This window comes from Pyrus communis, chromosome 2 (genome assembly GCF_041283825.1).
Source record: "Pyrus communis isolate YQ-2024b chromosome 2, ASM4128382v1, whole genome shotgun sequence".
In the NCBI taxonomy this organism is placed as follows: domain Eukaryota; kingdom Viridiplantae; phylum Streptophyta; class Magnoliopsida; order Rosales; family Rosaceae; genus Pyrus; species Pyrus communis.
In genome coordinates this window covers 11,580,533-11,601,096 of record NC_142566.1, presented here as the reverse complement: position 1 = coordinate 11,601,096, position 20,564 = coordinate 11,580,533, and the positions used below count along the sequence as shown (strand labels likewise).

Here is a 20,564-nt window from a genome sequence, read left to right as displayed (position 1 = left end):
TCTATAAGTAAAGGGGTGATAAAATCCCATGATTTTGCATCAAAAACACTTAGTTACCCCCCCCCACACTTAAATCAAACATTGTCCTCAATGTTTCAAGCATAAAATCACACAAAACACAAAGAAACACACAAACAGCAAGTAAAACAACTAAATAGGCAGATTCGAAATAAACAACAAAGTGAAGGGTTTAGGAACGCAAATCTGGAATTGGAGTGATTCCTTGAGCTTCCTTTGTTGAATTGCATGGGTTGCCTCCCAAGTAGCGCTTTCTTTAACGTCTTGCAGCCGGACGAAGACACGTTCATGCTCCATTGGAGCCCACGGCATGGAGTGGGATCTCCTCCACGACATGCTCCACAAAGTTCTCATAGTATGGCTTCAATCTATGTCCGTTCACCTTGAACTCGTGGCCACTTTTTAAGCTTTGGACTTGGACTGCACCATGAGGAAAAACATTAGTAACAACAAGAGGTCCAATCCATTTAGAACGTAACTTACCAGGGAATAACCGAAGTCTTGAATCAAAAAGCAACACTTTCTGCCCCTTGGAGAACGTTTTGGTACGAAGCATCTTATCATGATAAGCCTTCGTCTTGTCCTTGTAGATGCGAGCATTCTCGTAAGCCTCGTTCCTAATCTCCTCAAGTTCATCTAATTGGAGCTTCCTATGAACTCCGGCAGCGTCTATGTCCAAATTGAAGGTTTTCACAGCCCAATGTGCCTTGTGCTCTAACTCAACGGGCAAATGACATGGCTTACCATATATAAGCCGAAAAGGTGACATGCCAAGGGGAGTTTTGTAAGCCGTACGATAGGCCCACAATGCATCGTCCAAGCGCAAACTCCAATCTCTTCTTGAGGGTCCCACGGTTTTCTCTAGGACTTGTTTGATCTCCCTATTTGAAACCTCCGCTTGCCCATTGGTTTAAGGGTGATAAGGTGTGGAAACCTTATGAGTAACGTTGTACTTCTTGAGCAAAGCTTCAATGGTGAGGTTACGAAAGTGAGAACCCCCATCACTAATTAAAACTCGTGGCATCCCAAACCTAGCAAAAATATTAGATTTCACAAAATCTGCAACAACCTTAGAATCGTTAGTACGGGTGGCTTTGGCTTCCACCCATTTGGAAACATAATCGACAGCTAGCAAGATATAAGTGAAACCAAAAGATGGAGGGAAGGGGCCCATGAAATCAATACCCCAAACATCAAAAATTTCCACAAAGGAGAGAGATTGTTGCGGCATTTGGTCCTTAGGCCCTATGTTACCTGTTCTTTGACACTTATCGCATGTTACACAAAACATTTTAGCATCTTTAAAGAGATTAGGCCAATAAAATCCAGATTGTAACACCTTTAGGGCTGTCCTTTGGGTGCCAAAATGTCCCCCACATGCATAAGTATGGCAGAATGTAAGAATGGAATTAAATTCAGATTCGGGCACACATCTACGAACAATCTGATCTGGGCAGAATTTCCATAAATATGGATCATCCCAAACATAAAAACGTGCATCATGAACAAGTTTATCACGTTGGAACTTGTTTAGGGTACTAGGAACTTGCTTAGACACCAAGAAATTGACCAAATCGGCATACCAAGGGGTTCTTACCTCAATGGACAGAAGTTGCTCATCCGGAAACGTTTCTAAAATGGGGGTGGACTCTTCCTCACGCACCATTCTACTTAGGTGGTCAGCCACCACGTTTTCACACCCTTTCTTGTCTCGGATTTCAAGATCGAACTCTTGAAGTAGGAGCATCCAACGAATGAGTCTTGGCTTAGCCTCCTTTTTGGTGAGAAGATACTTCAAGGCTGCATGGTCAGTGAAAACAATTACTTTAGTACCAAGAAGATATGATCTAAACTTATCTAAAGCAAATACAACCGCCAAAAGTTCTTTTTCGGTTGTAGAATAATTCAATTGAGCATCATTTAAAGTGCGTGAAGCATAATAAATAACATGTGGCTGTTTATTTTTCCTTTGACCCAAAACAGCCCCAAGTGCATAATCCGATGCATCACACATCAATTCAAAGGGAATGGACCAATCCGGGGGAGTTATGATGGGTGCCGTGGTGAGTAAGTCTTTTAGATGCTTGAATGCCTTCTCACACGCCTCGTTGAACTCAAAAGACACATCCTTTTGGAGTAGGCGGCATAGGGGTTGTGCAATCTTGGAAAAGTCCTTGATAAATCGTCGATAGAATCCTGCATGGCCAAGAAAAGAACGGACCCCTCTAACCGACGCAGGAGAGGGTAAGTGACGTACAAGATCTATTTTAGACTTATCAACTTCAATTCCTTTTTCAGAGATGATATGACCCAAAACTATACCTTGTTTAACCATAAAATGACATTTTTCCCAATTCAAAACAAGGTTAGTTTCCATGCATCTTTTCAAGATTAAAGTGAGATTATGCAAACAAGCATCAAATGAGTCTCCAAACACACTAAAATCGTCCATAAATACTTCAATTATCTTTTCAACATAATCAGAGAAGATACTTACCATGCATCGTTGGAAAGTGGCCGGTGCATTGCATAAACCAAATGGCATACGACGATATGCAAAAGTACCAAATGGACAAGTAAAGGTGGTCTTTTCTTGATCATCCGGCGTTATGACAATTTGATTATAACCCGAATAACCATCAAGAAAGCAATAAAAAGAATGACCGGCTAACCTTTCAAGCATTTGATCAATGAATGGCAAAGGGAAGTGATCTTTCCTTGTTGCGGCATTTAGCTTTCTATAGTCAATGCACACCCTCCAACCGGTTTGAATGCGTGTAGGCACAAGTTCATCTTCTTCATTCTTCACCACAGTCACTCCGGATTTCTTTGGCACAACTTGAACCGGTGAAACCCAACGGCTATCCGAGATAGAATAGATCACCCCACAATCTAGAAGCTTGATAATCTCCTTTTTCACAACTTCCATCATTGGAGGGTTGAGCCGGCGTTGAGCCTCTCTGGTTGGTTTAGCCCCCTCCTCTAAAAGTATGCGATGCATGCAAGTTGTAGGACTAATACCCTTTATGTCGGCCAAGGTCCATCCTATGGCCGTCTTGTGTTCTTTCAACACCCGAATCAATTTCTCCTCCTCCATTGCTGTGAGGGATAAGGAAACTATGACAGGCAACGTCTCATTGTCTCCCAAATAGACATACTTCAAATGATCCGGCAATGGTTTAAGCTCAAGAATGGGTGCCTGAATCACTGAAGGTAACAACTTGTTAGTCGAAACAGGAATTGGACTCGGTTTTGGAGGCTTACCAAAGTGTTGTGGCAATGACTCAAGTGCAGCAACCATCTCGGCCTCATCTTCACTTCTAGGCACGGCAAAACCAAATTTTTGCCCAATTCCTTGTGCAATTGTTGTTTCAAGTGTATCCCTCTCCAAAGAATCGAGAAATTCCTGCGCCAAATCATCAATTATATCAATAGAAAAGCAAGAATGATCGTCCTTAGGAAATTTAATACTTTCAGAAAGATTGAAATCAATGACTTCCCCATCAAATTCCATCGTTAAAGTTCCTTTAAACACATCTATCTTGGTGCGGGCTGTTTTCATGAAGGGCCTCCCTAATAGAATCGGTAATGGGGTGGAATGGGGTGAATCCTCCATGTCAAGCACGTAGAAATCCGCTGGAAAAATCAAGTTATCAACCTGTACCAAAACATCTTCCAAAACACCCTTTGGATATGCATTAGAACGATCGGCTAATTGAATTATCACACCATCATTTTTAAGCTCACCTAAGTTCATAGATGCATAAATAGAGTATGGCATAACATTAATCGAAGCCCCTAAGTCTAACATGCATTGTTCAAACTTAGTATTACCAATAACGCACGGAATTGTAAAACTACCCGGATCTTTGCATTTAGGGGGTAATTTCCTTTGCAACACAGCAGAGACATTTTCACTTACCTGGACCACCTCCTTGTTTGAAATCCTCTTCCTCGTTGTGCAAAGCTCTTTTAAGAACTTGGCATACTTAGGGACTTGCTTGATTGCATCAAGGAGCGGAATGTTAACTTGAACTTTCCTAAAGGTTTCCAAAATGTCCTTTTCACTCTCCTCCTTCTTTGATTGCCTAAACCTGCTAGGAAAGGGCACGTTTAGTGGAATAGAACTTGACAAAGTCGAATTTGGACTTACCTTAGGCATATTGGACGGTTTTGGCACAATAGGGGGCTGCGGCAAAGATTCTTTCACCCTTGCCGTGGCCTTTATTCCTTGTTCCTCCTCTTCTTGCAGCAACACGTCCTCTTCTTGGCTTGTTTTGGACGTGCTTGGGGTGGTTTCGACCTCCTTACCACTTCTCAACATGATTGCCTTGGCAGATTCGAATCCTCCCCTTGGATTGACAATGGTTGAGCTAGGGAGCTTGCCTTTGTCTCGGAATTGTCCTACAAATTCCGCAATCTGCCCAATTTGTTTCTCCAAGTGATCCACCCTTTTGTCTTGGTTTTGCATGGCTTTGGTTTGATCCTCTTGCCCCTGAGACAAATTGGTAAGTAATTTAAGAAGTGTTTCATTTCCCAACGACGTACCTTGATTGTTTTGGGCAGGTTGTGCTTGGTTTGGATTGGGGCCGAATGGCTTGGTGTAGAACCCCGGGGGTTGTTGTCTAAAGCCTCCTTGTTGTTGAGGTTGTTGAGGTTCCCTCCACTTGAAGTTTGGATGGTCTCTCCAACCCGGATTGTATGTGTTGGAATATGGATCATTCCTTGGTTGATTGTGGCTCGGAAATCCAATGGCATTTGCACTCTCCCATCCCCCATTCTCAATCAATTAAGGGCATTTTTCCGAAGGGTGTCCTTGGATAGAACATACACCACATACAATCGGTCCTTGTATCTTCATTCCTTCGGCCATCTGAGACACAATAGAAGTAAGATTAGCTATCTGAGATTGAATATCGGATTGAGAACTTACCTCATTCAAGTGTTGCCGTGGGGGGTCCCTTTGCCCAAGTCCTTCATATTGTTGTGCATTTAGAGCACGGTTTGCAATTAGGGTCTTGGCCGACATAGGAGTTTTGTCCACCAATGCACCTCCAGCCGAAGCATCGAGCATTTGCCTTTCAATGGGAAGAAGGCCCTCATAGAAATATTGAAGGAGAAGCTCCTCCTTCATTTGATGTTGAGGACATGATGCAACAAGGGCTTTAAAACGCTCGTAGTATGCCGGAAAAGATTCTCCTTGACTTTGTTGGATTCCGCTAATTTTCTTCCTCAAGAGGATGACTCTTGAAGTAGGGAAGAACTTCTCCAAGAACGCTCTCTTCATGCTCTCCCAAGAAGTAACGGTCCCGGGTGCCAATTCATAAAGCCAATCCTTAGCTTTTTCCACAAGAGAGAATGGAAAAGCTTTCATCATTAGAATGTTCCCATCGACATTTATGGGTGTCATGCTCGAACAAACAACCTCGAACTCCTTGAGATGCTTGTTGGGATCTTCCATGGAAAGCCCATGGTATTTCGGAATGTGGTGCAACAAGCTTGACTTCAACTCGAATTCATCGGTCTTGCCTTGGGCAGCCGCGGGGTATTGAATGCATAATGGTGCGGCATTGGCCAACCCCGAGGCCGAAAGCTCTTTAATGGTCCGATTGTCCGCTGCCATAACTTCTTCTTCCACACTTTCAAACTCAGATTCGGCCTCTGAACTTGAACTAGGTTCACTAGGTTCACTAGGTTCGGGATGCCTCCTCTTTCTTCTCAAATCACGTTCAAAATCGTCGTTAAAGTCCAAGATATGTGCATGCACAGTTTGAGAACTCCGCGTCATGCACTAGTACCTAAACCAAGAAAACAAAACAAAATAAGAAAACTAGGTAAATTACACTAAAAACATACGGCAAAAACACAAGGGATTAGCAATTTTGCTAATCCCCGGCAACGGCGCCAAAATTTGATGCGAAAATAGTTAAACACACAAATTAAACCCTATGGATGACAATTGTAGTAAATGAGCAAATAGGGATCGTTCTAGACCGGGGATTAACTAGGGATGCTAATCAATGTGAAATTGACTCAAAAACGTAAGAACACAATATAAAACACTTACTAGACTCAAAGAATGCAAAACTAAACTTTAAAACACTAAAACAAACCAAAAGACTCAAACATCACCCAAAACACTCAAAACTGCCTTAAAAACACTTTCTGGGCAGTTTTGGACACTTTGGTGAATTTGGACGAATTTGTGTAACAAATTGAATCAAAACACTTAAAAACACAAACTAAGACACTTTCTAACTAAGTTGGACACTAAAGTAAAGGGGGATTAAGGTTTTGACGAAATTAAATTAAATAAAACAAGTTAATAAACTAGGCAGATTGTATAAACGGATTTGAGAAACAAGATGATGGATGGATTAGTTAGAGGTCCATTCTCCACACATGACACATTTATATATGAATCGATTCTCCAATTGCTTTTCATTATCTATGATGCTCAACACCCCAAGTTAACCGTGATGCACTAATTAACTCTCAAATTTTCCTTATGTTATTGAATTGGATGATGCATGCGACAATTCAAATCATTCTCCAATGGTTCTCAACATGAATGCATAGAAGAGATACAATGAGAGATCATTATGCTCTATGAGAAATATAAGTGTTGACGAGGCAATTGTAACTATGAATGCATGATACTTTTGCCGAGAATTCAATTAACGCGGTTGTGACTAGCAACCTTCACTACTCATGTTTATAAACTTGTGACGATTAGGTGAAACTCGTTTATAAACTAGCATCGAGTTTATGCATGAAGACTAAGTATGCATCCCTAATCAACATACAAAAACAAGTTTTTAATAAACATGATAATTGAATTACAATCACAACTTAACAAATCACAATTGGAAGAAATCAATTCATATTTCAAACATGTTCATGGCTTCAAACTTTCCCCTAACTAATTAGGGGTTTAGCCACTCATGATTACAACAAACTTAGAGAGTAATAACAAAGTAAACATTGAAAACAAGAATCGAAGTACACCTAAAAATTCCAACAACTCAATCTTGAATTGTATGAACGTTTAGGCCTCTTCTCCTCTAGTTGCTGCGGCACAAGGGGTTTTGGTGAGTTTTGGGGGTTATGGATGATGTAGAATGATGTGTTTAGGGTAGGGATGGATGTAGGGGAAGGCAAGGAGTGTTTTTGGGCAGAAAATATGAAGAATGGTGGAGTATGGCTGTGTTAGAGAGAGGGAATGAATTTCTGGTGTGAATGAATGTGAATATGAGATGGTTTTCTGAATATGGAAGAGTGAGTGATTTGTGGCTGCAATGGGTGCTTATTTATAGGTGAAAAAGAGGGAATATGACAGCTAGGAACTTGGTGGAAAGCTGAAAATGCATGTGCAATGTTTTGGGAGAAAATGGGAGTGCATGTGGCTGCAATGGATTAAAGGGTGAATGCATGTGCAATGATGAAGTGGGATGGCTGAAATTGTAAGGGGAATGCATGTGGGTGAATGTGTGGCTGCATGGTTGAATGATTAAAGGGTGCATGTGGCTGAATTGGTGGTGCAAAGAGAATGAATAATGAAATGGGAAAGCATGTGCAAGGTTTTGGTGTGAATGATTGAATGTGCATGTGGCTGATATGGATTAGGAATCCTTCAATTTCGTCCATTCCTTTTGCTCCAAACATAAGCTATCCATTCCAAGTCCAATTTTGCTCCAAAATGCTCCAAAATGCATCTTTTTGCTTCCTTAGCCATATGAACCTAAAAACACACGAAAATGGCTTAAACTACTAAAACAACTATGAATTAACAATATAAATGCACGAAAACAAGCTAAGTAAGTCGCCTAAATATGCTCCTATCAATCATTCATCCACACAATCTGCCATCATTCACACAAACACCATCATTGCACCACAATGCAGCCACATGCACTTGTTCCTCCAACATTTCAGCCACATGCACTCCCATTCTCTCCCAAAACCGTGCACATGCTCTCCCATTTCAGATTGCATTCCCATCCCATTCCACATGCATTCATTTCATCATTGCAACCACAAATCAGCCACATGCACCCATCACCCAACACTCCCCCTTGCCATGCACATTCACCTTCATTTCCAGATTGTCCCCTTGCACATGCAGCCACATATTCATTGCACATGCATTTCCAACCCACATGCATCCTTTAATCATTCAAACATGCAGCCACATTCCCTCCTAGCTGTCATGTTCCCCCCATTTCACCTATAAATAAGCATCCATTGCAGCCATAAATAACACACACTCTTCCACCACAGAAATTCATCCATTCACTCCACCATTCCATCCATTAACACACCTCAACTCATTCACTCTTCCATTTTCAGAATGTAGACATCAAACCACCCTTGTCGTGCCTCTCCCTTACAATCCAAACACCATCCTTCCATTTTCACCACTCCCCAAACCATTCACACCATCAAACTATCCTTAGACCTTGTGCTACAACGAAGAGGAAGAGAAGAGTGCCTAAACGTTCATACAATTCAAGTTTGAGTTGTTGGAATGTTTAGGTGTTTCTTTGATTTCAATGTTTAATTTCAATACTCTTTGTTTTGTACGTATGAGGAATGGAAGAGAAGAGTGCCTAAACGTTCATACAATTCAAGTTTGAGTTGTTGGAATGTTTAGGTGTTTCTTTGATTTCAAAGTTATGAGGAAATTCGAAATATATGTTTATGCTTACATTTTGATTTGATTACTTCTAATTGCGTTTCATAAGTTGTGATTCAATTTGTTTAACCGTTTGATTGATAACTTATTTATGTATGTTTATTGAGAGTGCACGCTTAATTTTCATGCATGAATATGACGCTAGAATATAAGTGAGTTTCACCTAATAGTTACGAACTTATATTCACAAGTAGTGGAGGTTGCTTATAAACAATCGCGTTAAACGAATTCTTGGCATAAGTTTCATGCGTATTCCATAGTAACGAATGCCTCGTCAACACTTATAATTTTCATAGAGCGTAATGATTCTTGCTTGTATCTCTATTATGCAATCATGTAGGGGACTTGTGGGGAATGTTTTGAATTGTTGTATGCGCTAACCCATCCAATTCAATAACGTTAGGAAGATTTGAAGGTTAATTAGTGCATCACGGTTAACTTGGGGTGTTGAGAATTCATGGTTTATTGAAATGCAATTGGAAATCATTTTATTATGCAAGTGTAACATATGTGAAGATGAACCCCTTAGCTAGCATTCATTCATTTCAATTCCATTCAATTCTATCACACATTCACATTTACATTTTGCTTTAATTTACAATCTGTGCAATTTAATTTAATTTCGTAAAAACCTCAATCCCCCTTTACTTTATTGTCCAATTTAGTTAGAAAGTGTCGTTGTTTATGTTTCTAAGTTTTTTGATTCAATTTATTTCCCAATTTCGTCCAAATTCACCAAAGTGCTCAAAACTGCCCAGAAAGTGATTTTAAGGCAGTTTTGAGTGTTTTGGGTGATGTTTGAGTCTTTTGGTTTGTTTTAATGTTTTAAGTGTTTAGTTTCACATTCTTTGAGTTAGTTTAGTGTTTTATATTGTGTTTTTACGTTCTTGAGTCAAGTTATTACATAAATTCGTCCAAATTTGTGTTTGTGCTCAAATCTGCCCAGAATGTGGTTTTTAGGCAGATTTGAGTGTGTTTGTGTTGTTTTGAGTCTTTTGGTTTGTCTTAGTGTTTTAAAGCTTAGTTTTGCATTCTTTGAGTCTAAGTTAGTATTTTATATTGTTATTTTACGTTTTTGAGTCAAATCCAAGTGGTTAACAATCCCTCCTAATCCCCGGTCTAGATAGATCCCTACTTATACATATACTACAATTTGACGAAAAGAGGGTTTAATTTGTGTGCGTATAAATCTCGCATCATCCATATTCAGAAAATCATCCAAAACACCACTCCAACCACTCCCCATCCCTCCAAAACACTTCACACTATCCCAAAACTCACCTTAGACCTTGTGATACAACAACGAGGAAGAGAAGAGTGCCTAAACGTTCATACAATTCAAGTTTGAGTTGTTGGAATGTTTAGGTGTTTCTTTGATCTCAATGTTTAAATTCAATACTCTTTGTTTGTAAGAATGAGGAATGGAAGATAAGGTTGTCCCACTCCATGGTTTTCATTAAGCCTGGACAAATGGTCAGCCACAACATTATCACTGCCCTTCTTATCTCGAATTTCCAAGTCAAACTCTTGTAGTAAGAGTATCCATCTAATCAAGCGTGGTTTAGCATCTTTCTTTGTCATCAAATACCTAATGGCTGCATGATCAGAAAACACAATAACTTTAGATCCCACAAGATATGACCTAAACTTTTCTAAGGCAAAAACAACAGCAAGCAACTCCTTTTCAGTTGTGGAATAGTTAAGTTGAGCATCATGCAGAGTCCGGCTTGCATAGTAGATCACATGTGGAAGCTTGTTCACCCTTTGCCCTAAAACTGCACCAATAGCATAGTCAGAGGCATCACACATCAATTCAAAAGGTAAAGACCAATCTGGTGCCATAATAATAGGAGCCGAGGTTAGTTCATTTTTCAAAGTATTGAATGCATCCATACAAGCCTTATCAAAATGAAATGCAACATCTTTAGCTAACAGATTGCATAATGGACGAGTGATCATTGAAAAGTTCTTAATGAAACGACGATAAAAACCCGCATGGCCCAAAAAACTTCTTACTCCCTTCACAGTGGTGGGGGCTACCATATTGGTGATGACGTCAATTTTGGCTTTGTCCACCTCCATTCCTTTGCTAGAGATTACATGTCCCAACACAATTCCTTGTTTCACCATAAATTGGCACTTTTCCCAATTGAGAACCAAATTTGTTTCCTGACATCTTTGAAGTACTAACGATAGATGGTTAAGACATTCATCAAAAGAGGAACCAAACACTGAGAAGTCATCCATAAATACCTCAATGAACCTTTCTACCATGTCAGAGAAGATGGCCAACATACATCTTTGGAATGTTGCTGGAGCATTGCAAAGTCCAAAAGGCATTCTCCTGTATGCAAATGTGCCAAAGGGGCAAGTAAAGGTTGTTTTCTCTTGATCCTCCGGAGCGATTGCAATTTGATTGTAACCTGAGTAACCATCAAGAAAACAATAGTGTGAGTAACCCGCCAATCTCTCAAGCATTTGATCTATGAAAGGCATAGGAAAGTAATCTTTTCTAGTGCTAGAATTCAACTTCCTGTAATCGGTGCAAACACGCCAACTGGCCGTGGGCTTGGTGGTCACAAGCTCATTGTTTTCATTCCTCATCACAGTGATTCCCACCTTCTTAGGCACCACCTGAATAGCACTCACCCATTTGCTATCAGAAATGGGATATATGATCCCCACATCTAACAATTTTAACACCTCATTCCTAACAACTTCCTTCATGTGTGGATTGAGCCTTCTTTGTGGCTCACGGCTTGTTTTTGCTCCTTTCTCCAAAAGGATCCTATGCATGCACATGGTAGGGCTTATTCCCTTGATATCTGCAATAGACCAACCAAAAACAGATTTGAACTCTTTTAACACCCTAATTAGTTTATCTTCTTCAATTGGGGTGAGATCAGAAGCTATGATAACTGGAAGAGTTTCAAATTCAGCTAGATATGCATATTTTAGATGTGGTGGAAGTGGCTTAAGTTCAAGTTTTGGTGCCTTAACAGTGGAAGGAGTTAGATGTGATATTGATGATTCTAAAGGCTCAAAACGAGGTGAAACATTCAAAGGATACAATGCAAATGCTTCCAAGGCAGCTACTTCTTCCATGAGTGCATCTTCTTCATCAAACTCATCTTGAGATTGACTCAAAACAGTTTGTAAGGGTTCATTCGATTGTGCCTGCAAGAACTTAGAGAATACAAGTGAATCAAGCACATCAATGGCATAACAATCAAGAGATGACGAAGGATGAGAAAGAGATTCAAACACTTTGAATTGAACTGTCTCTCCTAACACTGTCATAGTGAGGAGTCCATTTTGCACATCAATGATGGTCTTGGCTGTGGCCATGAAGGGTCTCCCAAGCAATATTGGCAACTCACGATCATGTATAGGAGCTTCTTCCATGTCCAACACTACAAAATCTGCAGGCAAGATTAGTTTATCAACTTGAACTAGAATATCTTCTACTATACCTCTTGGATATTTCACTGATCTGTCTGCAAGTTGTAATGAAATGGTGGTGGCTTTCAAATCTCCCAAACCTAGTTGAAGGTACACTGAATAAGGCATTAAGTTGATGCTAGCACCCAAATCAAGCATTGCCTTCTCTACTTTCTTGTCCCCTATGGTGATGTTGATAGAGAAACTGCCTGGATCCATGAGCTTTGGTGGAAGTTTTCTTTGCAAAACTGCACTCACATTCTCAGACACCACAACCTTCTCATGTTGTCCATACTTCCTTTTGTAGCTGTTTAACTCCTTGAAGAACTTCCCATATGCCGGCATGTTCCTAATGACATCAAGCAAAGGTAAGTTAACATTCACTTTGCTCAGTATATCAAAAATTTCTTTGAATGACTTATCCTGCTTGCTCTTGGCAAGTCTTCCAGGGAATGGTATTGGTGGAGTGTATGGTTTCTCGGCCTTGTGAAGATTTGGTGCTTCCAGGGAGGAAGTGGCATGGCTTGGTTCCTCAATTGATTTCTCATTGTCTCCTTGAGTGACACCTGCATTCACATGATCATATTCATTAGTAACTTCATTGCCAACTCTATTATCAATAACCTTACCACTTCTAAGTGTAGTGATTGCTTTGGCTTGCTCTTGGTTCCTTTGGAGTATCACAGGTTGGCTTGGAAACTTCCCAACCTCTCTTTGGTTCAAGGCATCTGCAATCTGCCCCAATTGTGTCTCCATTTTGGTTAGGGCTGCTGAATGTTGTTGGAGAGCGCTATTTGTGGAATGTTGGAATTGCAAAGTGTTTTGGGCTAACAATTTAACCGTGTCCTCAAGGCTAGTGGCAGGTTTTGGTTGGAAATTTTGGATTGGATTGTTGTTCTTCCATGAAAAATTGGGATGATCTCTCCAACTCGGGTTATATGTATTGGAATACATATCATTCCTTGGCCTTTGGTTGTAAGAATTCATGAGGTTCACTTGTTCTTGAACATACTCGGGATAAGCCTCCCTAGATGGACATTGGTGAGTAGGATGGCTTGGTATGTTGCAAATGGCACACACTTCATTTGCTTTTGGCACCATGTTGAGCACGGATTCAAGCTTCCTTTCTAGGTTAGCAACCTGCAACAAAAGCTCATGATTAGCACTTGTTTCATAGACTCCAACTTTCTTACCCCTTAAATCTTTGTGTTGAGCATTAGACCCCAACATCTCATAAATGTTATATGACTCTTGAGCATTCTTTTTCTTCAATGCTCCACCTGCTGCATTATCAACAGTTGATTGACAATTTTGGGTTAGTCCATCATAAAAAATTTGCATTTGTAAGTGAAAAGGTAACCCATGGTGTGGACATTGTATCAAGAGGCCTTTAAAACGCTCCCAACACTCATTGAAAGGTTCACCATCATCTTGTTTGAAGTTGAAGATTTGTCCCCTTAATGTGGCTGTCTTTTGAGTGGAAAAGAACTTCTCCAAGAACTTCTTAGCCACGGCATCCCATGTAGTGAGGGAACCTGGTGTTAGAGTCATCAACCAACTCTTGGCCCTATCTTTCAAGGTGTAAGGAAACACTCTCATCCTCAAATTTGCTTCACTTACTCCCTGCAAAGGTAAACCACTCACAACATTGTAAAACTCTTTAATATGAGCTAAAGGGTCTTCATTAGGTAAGCCATAAAATGAAGGAAACATATGGAAATGTGAAGATTTGAGATCATAGTTTCTAGCTTCTGTGGGCAGCAAGATGCATGAAGGTGAATTTGGTATGATTGGTTGAGCAAAGTCCTCCAAAGCTCGAAGCTCATCTAGGTTGCCCGCCATCTCTTCCTCTCTTTCCCAATCAACTTGCTCAGATCCTTTACTTGTTGAACTAGGTGAAGTCCTTTCCTCTTCCTCACAGATTAGGGATGAACTTGATGGCACAAAGTTGTCCAAAGTGTGGCCCTTCAACCGTTCAATCCTTTGGCCTAGCTCAACAAGTTTATTTGACATATACTACCTGAAACAAAGTAACACAAGTGTGAATGAAAATCAAGAAGCAAACCACAATGAAAAGAACAAAAATAAACTTAAAAACGTTTGAAAAGACTCAAGGGATGTGGAACTAAACTCTTAGAACACTTAAACAATCCTAAAACCCAAAACAGCAACTAGAAGACTCAAAATTGCCTAAAAACCACTTTCTGGGCAGTTTTGAGCACCTACACTAATTTGGACGAAATTGGATGGAAACTTGAATCAAAACACTTATAAACACAAATCAAAACACTTTCTAACTAATTTGGACAAAACAAAAACTCAAAGGACTCAAAACAGATTCACAAGACTCAAAACAAGCTAAAAACTCTCAAAACTGCCTAAAAACACAAACTGGGCAGTTTTGACACTAAACTCAATTTTGGACGAAAATTAGGTTTGAGCTTGACTCAAAATGCTTCAAAACACAAGATAAGACAGATTCTAAGCTTAAGACTTAACAAACTATGGGGAGAAATTGTATTTGGACGAAATGCAATTAAATGGGCAGATTATAACAAAAGCAGATTGCAAAGCAAGTTGATGTAAACCAATGGATAATGGAATGGCTAAGGGATTCTTTTCCATATATGAAATGTATGCAACTTAAATCAACTTCCAATTATCAATTTGACAAGTTATGAACCTCGACACTAATCAAAATAGCAACCAAGCAAACAAGCAATTACAAGGGACTGAAATCAGTCCCCGGCAACGGCGCCATTTTTGTTGATGTAATATTTCCTTCCTAATGCTAGAATATATTTAGTATAATGGCATAAGTAAGGGTGTCGAATCCACAGGGACTAATTGGACCTTTGTAACTACTTGTTTGCAAGAAATCTAAGAAATGAATCAAACTAGTCTAAATAGGCAGATTTGAATCAAACTAATCAAACTATGCAGATTTTGTTGTTTTAACTTGAAAGCATAAGAGAATGAAGTAAACACAAATCAATGAATCAACAACCAATATAATGAGATAGTATCAATGGAAATGAAACTAGGGATTCGATTTCACCATTGCTCAATTAAATCCATGTTTTTTAAGTTGGTTTATACTCATTCATCTACAAATTTCTTGAGTTTGTTTCACTTGGATATGATCAACCATATGATGTGTGGATTTGATCAAATGTCTATAATCTTGAACCTAATTGTGATGTGCAACTTTGGTTCATAATCTAGAGTATGTAATGCACAAGAAACGTTCACTAAACCAAAGGGAACACTTGGCAGGATGTTTGCCAATCTTTCCCTTCATTCATTCACAAATCCACCAATATTAGACATGATGTATGTTTTAATCTTGGCTAAATAACTTGTGGTTAACTCAAATGGCGATCAAGCATACAAATCAACCCACAAATTCACAATTATAACAGAGAATGAATCAAGAACTAGGTAGACAAACTGAGCATTCTAACTTAATTACATAGCAAACTTTGCAAGGTTACATCGAATCCCTAGAGGAAGCTTAGTTACAATTCATGTCTACAAAAGATTTAACATAAACATATGAAACATGAATGAACATAGAATTGATAAGAATGAACCCTTGAAGCCAAAACTGATGTTGAAGTCCTTGAAGAGTTCCTTGGTGTTGCTTCTCCAAATGTGGTGCGGATGAAGTAGATTGGTTTGGTTTGGATGGTTTCTGCCCTTAGGACAGAAATGGACAGAGAATGGAGTGAAGTAGGGGGGTTTTAGAGTGTGTAATGGACTGAAAATGAAGAAGGAACCTTGCGGATGGGAAAGGGGGAGAAAATGAGCAGTTTCTGTGAAAGGAAAAGAATGTAGAATGCAATGCAATGGAGAGGACGAATTAGAGTGAATGATGGACAGAAAATGGAGCCAAATAGGGTGTGTGTCATCCCCCAACATTCAGATTGGATCTAGCCTTTGTTTACTCAGATGGCAGAGCATAATTCAGATGGAATGATGGGTTTCTGAGTGTAGTGGACGCATGGCTTGGACAATTCTGCAAGTATGTGTTTTGTTTAATCAAAATGCATGTGTAAAGTCTGCCACAAGGGAGTGGAACCTGCAAAGGTCAATTGGAGCACCAGAAAATGTTTATACAAGTCTGAAAATGGGAAGAACACATGGCATGGACAAAGGAATGGGTTGGATTTCTGAAATGATGGCATGAAATGGAATTTCTGGAATAAAGGATGCAAGGAATGGACATAATCTGCAGGTATGTGGATATTTAATCCAAGAAACATGTGCAAAGTGTTTGAACATGCATGTGAATGCATGTTTTGGTGTTGAAACCACCTAATCTGACTTCAATGCTTGTTTTATTTAGAATCACTCAATTTGGCCGAATTTCACCACATTCCTTCATTTGCCTTCCAATTGATCTTATTACACACTTGGCTGCACACTAACACAAAACAATGTAAAACGCAACTAGTTTACTCCAAAAACAATACAAAAACGCCAAATAAGAAAGCTATACATGCATGCAAAATGTGACTATCAAATACCCCCAAACCTGGTTTTTGCTAGTCCTCGAGCAAACTTAAAACTAAAACACACAAAACTCAAACATCTAACTAAACCACTTTCGCTGGCTAAACGATTGCACTGAGCATGTGCAACAAGCCTTTGAACCCCTAGGTGTCCCTAGTTGGAGGAGTTGTGTCTCCTGAGGGTTTACAGTGATGACACCCACAAACATTTACAAAATCTGCAAACAACTTGGTTAAAACATGCTTTAAACAAACTAATAAGAACCAATGAAGATTTTGTCATTCATTCAACTCAAAAGATTGCCACTTCAAAGAATCGTATCAATTGTAACGTATAAAGATATTTCTCCATGTCTTACAACTTCAAGGTCACCATACCCAAATGCTTCAGATAGAATTCGCCTCAACTCTACTCCTCACAGAATCCACTCAAGTTTTCACTCAGATCTTAAGGTTTAGTCTCTCAACAACATATATGAGTGAAATTATGCAAAGGAAATCAAAATTCTCACATATGAAATCTGAAATGGAAGCACAGTTTCTGAGTAGATCTCATGAAATGAATCAGATGCTAAGAATATAGATAACACACACACTTACCATCACCCATGAATACATCCTCAATGATCAGCTAGGTCTTTCTCAAGATTGTAATGTAAGGCTTAGGTTATAGGTTACGAGAGAAGTGATATGAAGTACTAGAGCTTGGGGCATACCAAAGTGTTCTTGAGGATCATGCTCTTCAATTGCATTTGTTTTCTTTCTTCTTTGTTTTTGGCATCCAGGCCCTATGTCTTATAATGAGGAGATTTGGAACTTGTATCCATTTTAATTCTCTTCTTTTCTTTTTTTTTTTATATAACCCCTTTTTTTTAGAAGCATCTTCAACATAGGTGCCCTCGGTACATGCCACAATCTTGTTCTATAACTTAATCTGCCCTTAGTCTTCATCACATTGGTATTCCCCAAACTATAAGGTATGGCTTGTAATGGGCTAGAATGGGTAGATTATGGTGTGGGTGATGAAAGAATTGGGCTAAAGTGTTTGGCTGCAACAAGGGTGAATGGAGCACACAAATGGGTAGGATTTAAGCCTTTTAGTAGTTAAACATGCATAGCCTAACATCATCTCATTGAGTTCATTCATGAATGATACTAAATACATGGTATCTGCAAAGGAAAATGATTCTTAGCATCCAAACGAAATAGAAATAATGAGATCATTTAAAGTGAAAATGAAAGAAAAAGATAGGAGTAGAAACACTTTAAACCCTCTCAAATAAGCAATTAGGCTCAAAATAACTCACTAGGGTAGTCTCCACTATTCTTCTTCCAGAATTTGAGTATGGTACCTCTATCATCATAATTTCAAGAGTTATAGCTTTATAAAGGACAACAAGATGCAACTCTTTTCCATAGCAACCCAATTGTTTGTTTTCAAACATAGTCCTCATATACATTCATATTAGCATGCAAAAACACTTTTAACCAAAACTAACACCTCAAATAGGCACAAGCACAAAACAACAAACACAAAACAAAACTTCCAAACCACCCCCAAACCTAATCTAAACATTGTCCTCGATGTTTAAACTTGTATGCAATGTAAGTAGGCAAAGAAAATAGAATGGTAACAAAATAAAATAAACACAACATAAAGAAAGAACACAAACCACACTAGGTTGCCTCCTAGCAAGCGCTTTATTTAATGTCTAGGCAAGACATGGTAGCTTGTTCATGGTGTTGAAAATTCAAGAACATCCACGACTTGATACACTTGCTCTTCATCCACTTTATCCAAGTATGGTTTCAATCGCTGCCCGTTGACTTTAAAAGAAGTGCCATTCTTCATGTTCTCTATCTCCACAGCTCCATGGGGAAATGTTTGCAAGACTTTGAATGGTCCCACCCACCTAGACTTCAGTTTTCCTGGAAAAAGTCTCAAACGTGAGTCATACAAAAGTACTTTCATACCTTGGTGAAACTCCTTCCTTAGGATGGCCTTGTCATGATAGAGCTTAGTCCGTTCCTTGTAGATTTTGGCATTCTCATATGCCTCATTTCTAAGCTCTTCCAACTCATTAAGTTGGAGCTTCCTTGCTACTCCAGCATCCTTGTAATCAAAGTTGAACTTCTTGATGGCCCAATATGCACGGTGTTCAAGCTCCATTGGCAAATGACAAGCTTTCCCAAACACAAGGCGATAAGGACTCATGCCAATGGGGGTCTTGTATGCTGTTCTATATGCCCATAGTGCATCATTTAACCTCAATGACCAATCCTTCCTTGTAGGGCTCACAGTCTTCATCAAAATGTTCTTGATCTCCCTATTGCTAATCTCCACTTGCCCTGAAGTTTGAGGATGGTACGGGGTTGCCACTTTGTGATTGATGTTGTACTTCTTCATCAAGGATTCAAAAGGTTTGTTGCAGAAATGGCTGCCACCATCACTAATAATAGCTCTTGGGGTTCCAAACCTACAAAAAATCACATCTTTAAGAAAATTCAACACAACCTTATGATCATTAGTTCTTGTAGCAATGGCTTCAACCCATTTGGATACGTAATCCACTGCCACCAATATGTATAAGTAGCCAAAAGAGGATGGAAATGGTCCCATGAAATCGATTCCCCAAACATCAAAGAGTTCCACCACCAAAATGTTGTTCAATGGCATTTCATTTCTTCGACTAATGTTCCCCATCTTCTGGCACCTATCACACTTAGAGCAAAAATCAAAAGCATCTTTGAATAAAGTAGGCCAAAAGAAACCAGATTGTAAAACCTTTAGAGATGTCTTTTTGGCACCAAAATGGCCTCCACATGCCAATGTGTGGCTAAATGTTAGGATGCTTTGTTGCTCACTCTCTGGGACACATCTCCTAATGATTTGATCAGGGCAATATTTAAACAAATATGGTTCGTCCCAAACGTAGTGCTTTACCATGGCAAGGAACTTCTTTCTTTCCTGAAAAGAAAGGTCATTTCTCATTATATCACAAGCAAGATAATTAACAAAATCTGCATACCATGGTTCTTTTTCTTGAACAACAAAGAGTTGCTCATCTGGAAATGATTCATTTAGGGGCAAGGGTTGTCCCACTCCATGGTTTTCATTAAGCCTGGACAAATGGTCAGCCACAACATTATCACTGCCCTTCTTATCTCGAATTTCCAAGTCAAACTCTTGTAGTAAGAGTATCCATCTAATCAAGCGTGGTTTAGCATCTTTCTTTGTCATCAAATACCTAATGGCTGCATGATCAGAAAACACAATAACTTTAGATCCCACAAGATATGACCTAAACTTTTCTAAGGCAAAAACAACAGCAAGCAACTCCTTTTCAGTTGTGGAATAGTTAAGTTGAGCATCATGCAGAGTCCGGCTTGCATAGTAGATCACATGTGGAAGCTTGTTCACCCTTTGCCCTAAAACTGCACCAATAGCATAGTCAGAGGCATCACACATCAATTCAAAAGGTAAAGACCAATCTGGTGCCATAATAATAGGAGCCGAGGTTAGTTCATTTTTCAAAGTATTGAATGCATCCATACAAGCCTTATCAAAATGAAATGCAACATCTTTAGCTAACAGATTGCATAATGGACGAGTGATCATTGAAAAGTTCTTAATGAAACGACGATAAAAACCCGCATGGCCCAAAAAACTTCTTACTCCCTTCACAGTGGTGGGGGCTACCATATTGGTGATGACGTCAATTTTGGCTTTGTCCACCTCCATTCCTTTGCTAGAGATTACATGTCCCAACACAATTCCTTGTTTCACCATAAATTGGCACTTTTCCCAATTGAGAACCAAATTTGTTTCCTGACATCTTTGAAGTACTAACGATAGATGGTTAAGACATTCATCAAAAGAGGAACCAAACACTGAG

General features: G+C 39.4%; 1 non-coding gene across 1 annotated transcript; it reads left to right on the top strand.

Moving 5' to 3' along the window:
* Positions 1-13,511: 13,511 nt before the first annotated feature.
* On the top strand, positions 13,512-13,622 carry LOC148698569 (small nucleolar RNA R71). The gene has a single exon (XR_015960250.1). It is a non-coding gene; the product is annotated as a small nucleolar RNA R71 (small nucleolar RNA).
* Positions 13,623-20,564: the final 6,942 nt, after the last annotated feature.